Source organism: Pongo pygmaeus, chromosome 11 (genome assembly GCF_028885625.2).
Source record: "Pongo pygmaeus isolate AG05252 chromosome 11, NHGRI_mPonPyg2-v2.0_pri, whole genome shotgun sequence".
Lineage (NCBI taxonomy): Eukaryota > Metazoa > Chordata > Mammalia > Primates > Hominidae > Pongo > Pongo pygmaeus.
Window position 1 is genome coordinate 85,796,746 of NC_072384.2, and position 8,888 is coordinate 85,805,633.

Below are 8,888 nucleotides of genomic sequence, written 5' to 3' on the forward strand. Positions count from 1 at the left end.
AATATTTACTCCCAAAGTTATCTCAGGCAGAATCATAACCCTTATTAAGGTATAACTTTTAAAATGTTAAATTTATCACTCTGAATAATTATTAAAATAGACAAACTTCTAGTCAGACTGATCAAGGGAAAAAGGGACCAGACACAAATAGCAATGTTATCAATACAAAGAACAGTTGAGTGAATCTTACTACAGATACTTATAGAAATTAAAGGATGATAATGAAATATTATGAAGAAATGATTCCAGTAAATTTTATAATGTAAATGAAATGGATAGATTACTTGAAATATACAAACTATCAAAGGTCTGGGAAAGAATGCAATAATTTGCGTTTGCCCCGAGCAGCTCCTCTTGTATTCCAGCGCCAACCACTGAGCAAGGCCCTCTATTCTTTCTTATGAGCCCCTAGTGATAATACTGAAAAGAATTTGCCAAGTGATTATGAACTTTTCCTATGTCTGGAGCCCAAGTCATCCTGAAATACTAACCCCACATAACATTTAAGAATCTGTTAAAATTATAATTTGAGGACTAAATTCTGACCTTTTTTCTTTTTCTCTTGCCCAAATTCCTATATAAGGGGCCTGGGAGTCACACCCTACAAACCATAAAATCTCATTAGACAGATTTTCACTAACCTTATATGATGTGTCTTATTTTCCAGTCTCACTCTCATTTAGTATCACATGACAGCAGACCCTGAAGGAAATAAAAATAATTTCCCCAAAATATATTTTTGACATATTTGAAAATGGCTGCCACGGGGCCAACAGATTGAAATGGTCCTGCAAAGCTGTCTTTTATCAGGGGAATGTGCATCTGTAGAGAATCTATATTAATGTAGCCACATCTTTTCTCTCCTAGGCCTTTCCTAGATCTAGGAGAGATTAACTGAGAGCCTGATACCTTCAAAATCTTAAAAGAAACATTTACCATCTATTCTTTCTGAGGGCTGCTACCTATGAAGCCTCATCTACATAACAAGAACCTTGAGCTCCAAAATTCCCTTAACTCAGGATTTTTTTTTTTTTTTTGAGACAGGGTCTTGCTGTGTTGCCCAGGCTGGAGTCCAGTAGCATAATCATGGCTAACTGCAGCTTCAACCTCTCAGGCTCAAGTAATCCTCCCACTTCAGCCTCCCAAGTAGTGGCATGTACCACAGGCATGTACCACCATGACTAATTTTTTAAATTTTCTGTAGAGATAGGGTCTCCCTATGTTGCCCAGGCTGGTCTGAAACTCCTGGGTTCAAGTGGTCCTCCCACACTGGCCTCCCAAAGTGCTGGGATTACAGGCATGAACCACCAGGCCCAGCCTCAGGCATTTCTTTCTACTGATTTCATCTTTAGACAGTAGCTTAACACTCAACCAACTGTCAACTAAAGAATTCCTAAAACCCACTTATGACTTGTAAGCCCCCACTTTTAGTTGTCCCACCTTTTCAGGCCAAACCAATGTACACTTTCCATGTATTGATTTATGGTTGTACCTGCAATTCCTATTTCTTTGAAATGTATAAAACCAAATTATAACACAAACACCTCAGGCACACTTTCTAAGGACCTCTTGAGATAGTGTAAGCCAGCCTCAGTCACTCATATTGATTCGTAATAAACCTCTTTAAATATATTTTGACAGAATTTGGTTTTTCCATTATCAAAAGAATTTTTCTCACCTGTTTTTATGACAGCCCAGTCTTTTTCACATGTTCTAACAAAGTTGAAATAATATGTTTGTCTTGTCTTTCTTTGGAGGAGCCTGCCATTCTGTGAAACTCAGATTACCTAGTGACATCAGATCTCTGATGGTTTTTAAAAACAAACAAACAACAACAACAACAAAAAAAAAAACAGAAAAAAACAAAACCGTCATCTCTGTCACTCAGGCTGGAGTGCAGTGGCATGATCACAGCTCACTGCAGCCTCAACCTTCCAGGCTCAAGGATTCCTCACACATCAGCCTTCTGCATAGCTGGGACTATAGACACGTGCCACCACACCCAACTATTTTTTGTTTGTTTGATTTTGTAGAGATGGGGCTTAATGATATGATTTTTTACATTGTCTAGATTTTTTTTCTCTTTGTTTAGGATGACAATGATGTTCTCTCACAGTTTTCTGTTATTGGAGCTCAGAAACTGATACCCAAAAATAGGGTGTTTTGACATATGGAACTACAGAAGCCTCAAGGTCCTTCTGAAGTTCTCTCACCCTAGTCTTTCCCAAAGCACAGAATAAAGTTGTTCTCTGAAGTTCTTTTATCTGCCTGAAATACAGACTCACCAAGGAAAACAATTATTTTTTTCTTCCCCTTTCTGTTATCTCATTATCTTTTGCAGAAAAGAAGACCAAGAATGTAACTACACCTTAACAGATCCTTTCTCAAGATAATACCTGTCTCTCATATTCATTCAAATTCCCAAAGAATTATTTACCAATTCATCTCTGCTTCCCAATTCATTTATTCTTCCTAGTAATCACTTATTGCCCCCCAGCAGAATTCCTCTTCTTCCCCTTTCCATAACCTGTTAGCCAGGATGGTATATAAGCTTCTGAACTCCTTTGTGGAGGTAAGTAATCATTCTGTGATTCTTCCCCTGTAAACACATTAAATAAATTAACATGCTTTTTCTCCTATTGATCAATCTGCCTCACACCAGTAATTTTCAAACCTCCAGGGAACCAAGGGCCTTGGTTCCTACGCTATATTTAAGCACAAGTCAAAATCCTTCCAGAGACTTTTTAAAATTATATAAATTTTATAAATGCTTGAATTGCTTAACATTTACATTTGCTCTTGTTTTAAAATTTGATTCTTTTTTCTTAAAGAATTTTCAAATAAAAATAGAAATACAGATTTGGTAGTCTCAAGTCATTTCACTCTCTTGCATAAAACCTTTCTTTTTTTTTTTTCTTCTTTTTTTAATTATTATTATACTTTAGGTTTTATGGTACATGTGCGCAATGTGCAGGTTAGTTACATATGTACACATGTGCCATGCTGGTGCGCTGCACCCACTAACTCGTCATCTAGCATTAGGTATATCTCCCAATGCTATCCCTCCCCCCTCCCCCCACCCCACAACAGTCCCCGAAGTGTGATGTTCCCCTTCCTGTGTCCATGTGTTCTCATTGTTCAATTCCCACCTATGAGTGAGAATATGCGGTGTTTGGTTTTTTGTTCTTGTGATAGTTTACTGAGAATGATGATTTCCAATTTCATCCATGTCCCTACAAAGGACATGAACTCATCATTTTTGATGGCTGCATAGTATTCCATGGCGTATAGGTGCCACATTTTCTTAATCCAGTCTATCATTGTTGGACATTTGGGTTGGTTCCAAGTCTTTGCTATTGTGAATAATGCCGCAATAAACATACGTGTGCATGTGTCTTTATAGCAGCATGATTTATAGTCCTTTGGGTATATACCCAGTAATGGGATGGCTGGGTCAAATAGAATTTCTAGTTCTAGATCCCTGAGGAATTGCCACACTGACTTCCACAAGGGTTGAACTAGTTTACAGTCCCACCAACAGTGTAAACCTTTCAAAATACAAACTTCTCAACATATGTGTTGTCCCTGCACTGCTTATTGCTCTGTTGTTTCCCTCAAGACTCAGTAGATGCTGTTTCCTATACCTAAGTTCCTCCCTTGCATTCACACCAGCTAATTTTTTTAATTGTTTTTTTTTCCTTTTCAAGTTTAATTTTAGATTGCGGAGGTACATGTGCAGGATTGTTTCAGAGGTATATTGCATGATGCTAAGTTTTGGAGTACAATCAAACCTATCACCCACGAAGCGAGCATAGTACCCAATAGGTAGTTTTTCAACCCTTCATCCCCTCCCTCGTGCCCACTTCTTGTATTCCCCAGCATCCATGTTCCACATGTTCATATGTACTCAGTGTTTAGCTCCCACTTGTAAGTAAAAACATGCCATATCCGATTTTCTGTTTCTGTGTTAGTTCACTTAGCATAATGACCTCCAGCTGCATCCATGTTGCTGCAAAGGACATGATTTTATTCTTTTTATGGTTGCATAGTATTCCATGGTGTATATGTACCACATTTTCTTTACTCAGTCCACCACTGGTGGACACCTGGGTTGATTCTGTGTCTTCGCTATTGTGAATAGTACTGAAATCAACACATGGGTACCTGTGTATTTTTGGTAAAATGATTTATTTTCCTTTTGGTATACACCCAGTAATGGGATTGCTGGGTTAAATAGTAGTTAAACTCTCAGTTCTTTGAGAATGCCAAACTACTCTCCATGGTGGCAGAACTAATTTACCTTCTTGCCAACAGTATAGAAGCATTCTATTTTCTCTGCAGCTCTGCCAACATCTGTTATTTTTGACTTTCTAACTACAGCCATTCTGACTCATATGAGATGGTATCTCATTGCAGTTTTGATCTGCATTTCTCTGAGGATTAGTGATGATGAGCGTTTTTTTCATGTTTGTTGACTACTTGTATGTCTTCTTGTGAGAAGTAGCTATTCATGTCCTTTGCCCACTTTTTAATAGGGTCATTTGTTTTTTGTTGTTGATTTGTTTAAGTTTCTTATAGATTCTGGATATTAGGTCTTTGATAGATGCACAGTTTGCAAGTATACCTCAGATTAATTCTAATTATTTTAGGGTGCTTTCTCTGGCTATACCATCAAAATGATCACCCCACTCGCATTTTTGCTACTCATTCACCAAACATCTCCACTCTTCCATAAAAGCACCTATATAATTTTCTTCTCCCTGGAATTTCTTTTATTGTCTACGGAAAGTCTACTGGTGATAGATTTATTTAAGAAAGCCTTTATTTTACCTTTCCTTCTGAACAATAATTTAACTGGACATGGAATCCTAGATAGGCATAATATTTTCTTTCAACACTTTATTTCACTTTCTTCATGTTTGCATGGTTTTCGATGAGAAATCTGCTGTAATTCTTATCCTTATTCATCTGTACATAAGATCTCTTTTAAAAATTTTTAATTTTTAATTTTTCTGGATACATAGTATGCATATATATATATTTATGGGGTATATGGGGTATTTTGATACAGGCATAAAATGTGTAATAACCACATCAGGGTAAATGAGGTATCTATTACCTCAAGCATTTATCCTTTGTGTTACAAACAGTACCCTCTGACTTCTTTCAAAAGTTTATCTTGTGTTTTCTGTATTATGAATATGCTATACCTAGGTGTAGAATTTCTGGTATTTATTCTGCTTAATTTACTCTGAGCTTCATGGAACTGTGCTTTGGTGTCTGTCATAAATTTTGGGAAATTCTCAGCCATTATTATTTCAAAATTTCTTCTGTATTGTCTCATTCTCCTTTTTATATCTTATACCTTTTGTCATTTTCCACAGTTCGAAGACATTCTGGCTTGTGTTTGTTTTCATTCTTTTTTTTCTCCTTACTTTTCAGTTTGGGAAGTTTCTGTTGACCTATTCTCAAGCTCACTGACTCTTTCCTCATTCATGTTTAGTCTAATAATGAGTCCATTAAAGGCATTTTGAAATTTCTGCTACACTGTTTTTGAGTTCCAGCATTTTCTTTTTCTTTTCTTATAGTTTTCACTTCCCCACATAAAATAATAATTGTTCTTCAATGTTTTCTACTTTTCCCACTTGAGCCTTTAACATATTAATTATAGTTATTTTAAAGTCCATGTCTACTAATTCCAACATCCGTGTCACAGCTAAACTCAGTTCTTATGTTTGCTTTATATTTTCAGATTACATTTTTTCTTGCCTTTAATATGCCTTGTAAATTTTTTGTTGAAGTCAGTCATGATATATTTGAGCAATATGAAGTATAGTAACTAAATGTTTAGTATGAGGTTTTCTGTTAACCTGGGACTTTGGCTTTGTTTAATGTGTTTGCTGTGGTTACAATTTCAACTTCCTCTACTGTCCTTGTTTTTGTTTTCTTCCTTGGCTTTGGGCTTCCGTACGTGTTTCTCTGTCTTTCAGCTTTTTCAGCTGAAATCCAATGTTGTAATACTGGAGCTCCGTTGGTGTGGTAGCAAGGTACGTTAGAGGAGATGTATTCTATAACTTATAAATCTCTTTTGGTTTTTTAGTGGGTCCTTGAATCTAGTCTGTGACGCCCCCTCAAATGTTTGTTACTTCCTCCACTTTTTGGCAATGGGAAGGCTAGAAGGGGCTGAGTGGGAGAAATACGCTGTGAGATAACACTCTGGTAAGATCCTCTCCCCTGGAGAGTAGGTATTTGCTACGGAGAATGCTCCAGGCACATTTCTTAATTGTTAATCTTCCCCAACCTCCGTAAGAGTTAAGATGAGATCTTTCCTGGCTCTTCAGTGTAAAAACCTAGTACAGTAGGAGAAGCCACACAAAAGTGTGGGCCACCTTGGAGACGATGGCTTCCAGGAGCTTCTCATTCTCACAGTAATCCACACTAAGCGTCCAGAAGTTTGTCAAAATTATTTAAGTTTCCTACCAGTTTATGGCTCCAGCAGCTTCTCCCCCAGGTAAGGAGATCTCAGCTGTGACTCACTAGATTTGTCCAAGTCTCCAGATTATGGAGTGGCAGTTTGCCATGAAATTTCAGTTCTCTCACAGGCCTTAGAAAAGCATTGGTATTGTTTGTTTAGCTTGTTTCTTGTTGTAAGGATAAAAGTGACAACTTCCAAACTTTTAACATTAGAGCTGAAACCAGAAGTCCTTATTATTTATTTGTACATGTATCATTTCTATATTTTCCCCTCCCCAAATTATAAATTTCATGACTACAAATATTATTTGTCTTCAAATTGAACCTAAGTAGTAGCACAGTTTCTGGAATATGGTAGATAATATTTTTGAATTAATAAAAATTTACTACTGCATTTTAAAAAAGCATTTCAGGAAGATAGTATGTTCTCTATTGTTATTATAACTTTGTAAAAAAATAAATATTTGGTCAAAATTACATTTATTGATTTAAAAAAAACCCTAATTTCTTTCACTGCTGCCACAGTGATGATTCTTTTATATGTGTGTGCAGTAAACAATCTTGTAATTGGATATTATAAAGTAAAATTTAAAACTTTAGAAAAAGGCATTATCTTATAAAAGTAACAATATTTCAAAATCAGCAATTAATATACAAGGAAATTAAAAATTAAATTGTTAATCTGCTCCTTCAAAAATCAGAGTAAGCAACTATTATGGAAAAACCCCTCATGTTCTTTAATCATCTCTCATAGGATATTAAATGAAACAATTATAAAGGCTTTATTATAATATAAATTATAAATGGTTTCAAAATGAGCCAAAAAATGAAAGTTACAGGATTTTCCATATAAATCAAGGTCTTTTTATTTCTGAAGTAAATGGCTGGATCCACTCTAAATTTTAAACGATGTTTAATTCTACTTCATAGAACAATTATCTACTTTTGAGAGACAGTAAACCTCTATTTTTGGAATAAATTTTAAAGTGTATAATCCTAATTTCATACTGGATGTTCACTTCAGTTGATTGATTTACACAGATATTCTAATATCTTGAAGCTAAATTTTCTGAGTACAGTGAAATAAAATTCTACTCATCATTGGTGCCTTATGATGAACACTGAACTTCTACATTTTGCTTTCAATGTAAAAAAAACAAAAGATATTAAAGTGCTTCCTTTTATGACACAAATACAAAGAAAAATAAAGTACTATAAACTTCAATTACAAAATCAATTTTAAAAAGAAAACTCCCTTTTAATAAAGTTAAATACACATAACTACCTTGACATTTTTAAAATATATGGTTGTGATATTTTATAAGTCATCTCAGTAAAGCCTATAGCCCTCGACAATTCTTTCATATCTCCGAAGAGTGCTGCAGGCAAGTATGCTATGTGAGAGTCAAAAATGCCTTAGTAGATATTATAATAGGTTATCTGAATACAATCTCAGTCAGGATGCTGACTCCAGTGTATGATTCTTTAGTACTTCAGTAAGGTACTGCACGAGAGGTATTAGCATAATCTGGGAACTTGTTAGAAAGGTAAATGCTCTAGCCCCACTGAGACTTACTGGGTTAAAAATTCTGGTATGTGTTTTAATAAGCAAGCCTTCCATGCCTGTAATCCCAGCACTTTGGAAGGCGAAGGCGGGCAGATTGCCCAAGCCCAGGTGTTTGAGACCAACCTGGGCAACAAGGTAAAACCTCATCTCTACAAAAAATACGTGGTGACACACATCTGTAGTCCCAGCTACTTGGGAGGCTGAGGTGGGAGGATCTCTGGAGCCTCATTGGGACTGAGGCTGCAGTGAGTTGTGCTCATGCCTCAGCACTTCCAGGCTGGGTGACAGAGTGAATAAATAAAATAAAATAAAAATAAGCAAGCCCTCCATGTGTCTCTGAAAAATGCTAATCTGTGAGAACCACTACTCTAGACATCTGGCTTGCCCCATTAGCTGATTATCTCAACTAAAAGGATGAGAATCCTCCAACTTCAAAGCCAGCAACAGCAGGCCCCATCTTCTCATGCTTTAAGTCTGCCTATAATCTCTCTCCCTGTTCTGTCTCTAGACACACCCTGGAATGATTTTTCACTTTGGAGGACTCATGTGATCAGATGAGGCCTAACCTAGATAGTCCAGAATAATCTACCCATCTCAAGATCTTTAACCTTAAGCATATCTACAAGATGTCTTTTGTCATGTGAGGTAACATATTCACAGGTTCTAGGGGTTAGAAGGTGAACATCTTTGGGCACAGAGGGCATTATTCCGCCTAATCAGGACTCTGAACCCTATAACCCAAGAACTGGGTTAGTTTTTCCAAGAGGATTTTATAAGCATGGGCTTCATAAAGTCAAATTTAGGAAAAACTGAAGTTTCCAATTATGCCTTGGTAACAAGGAATATA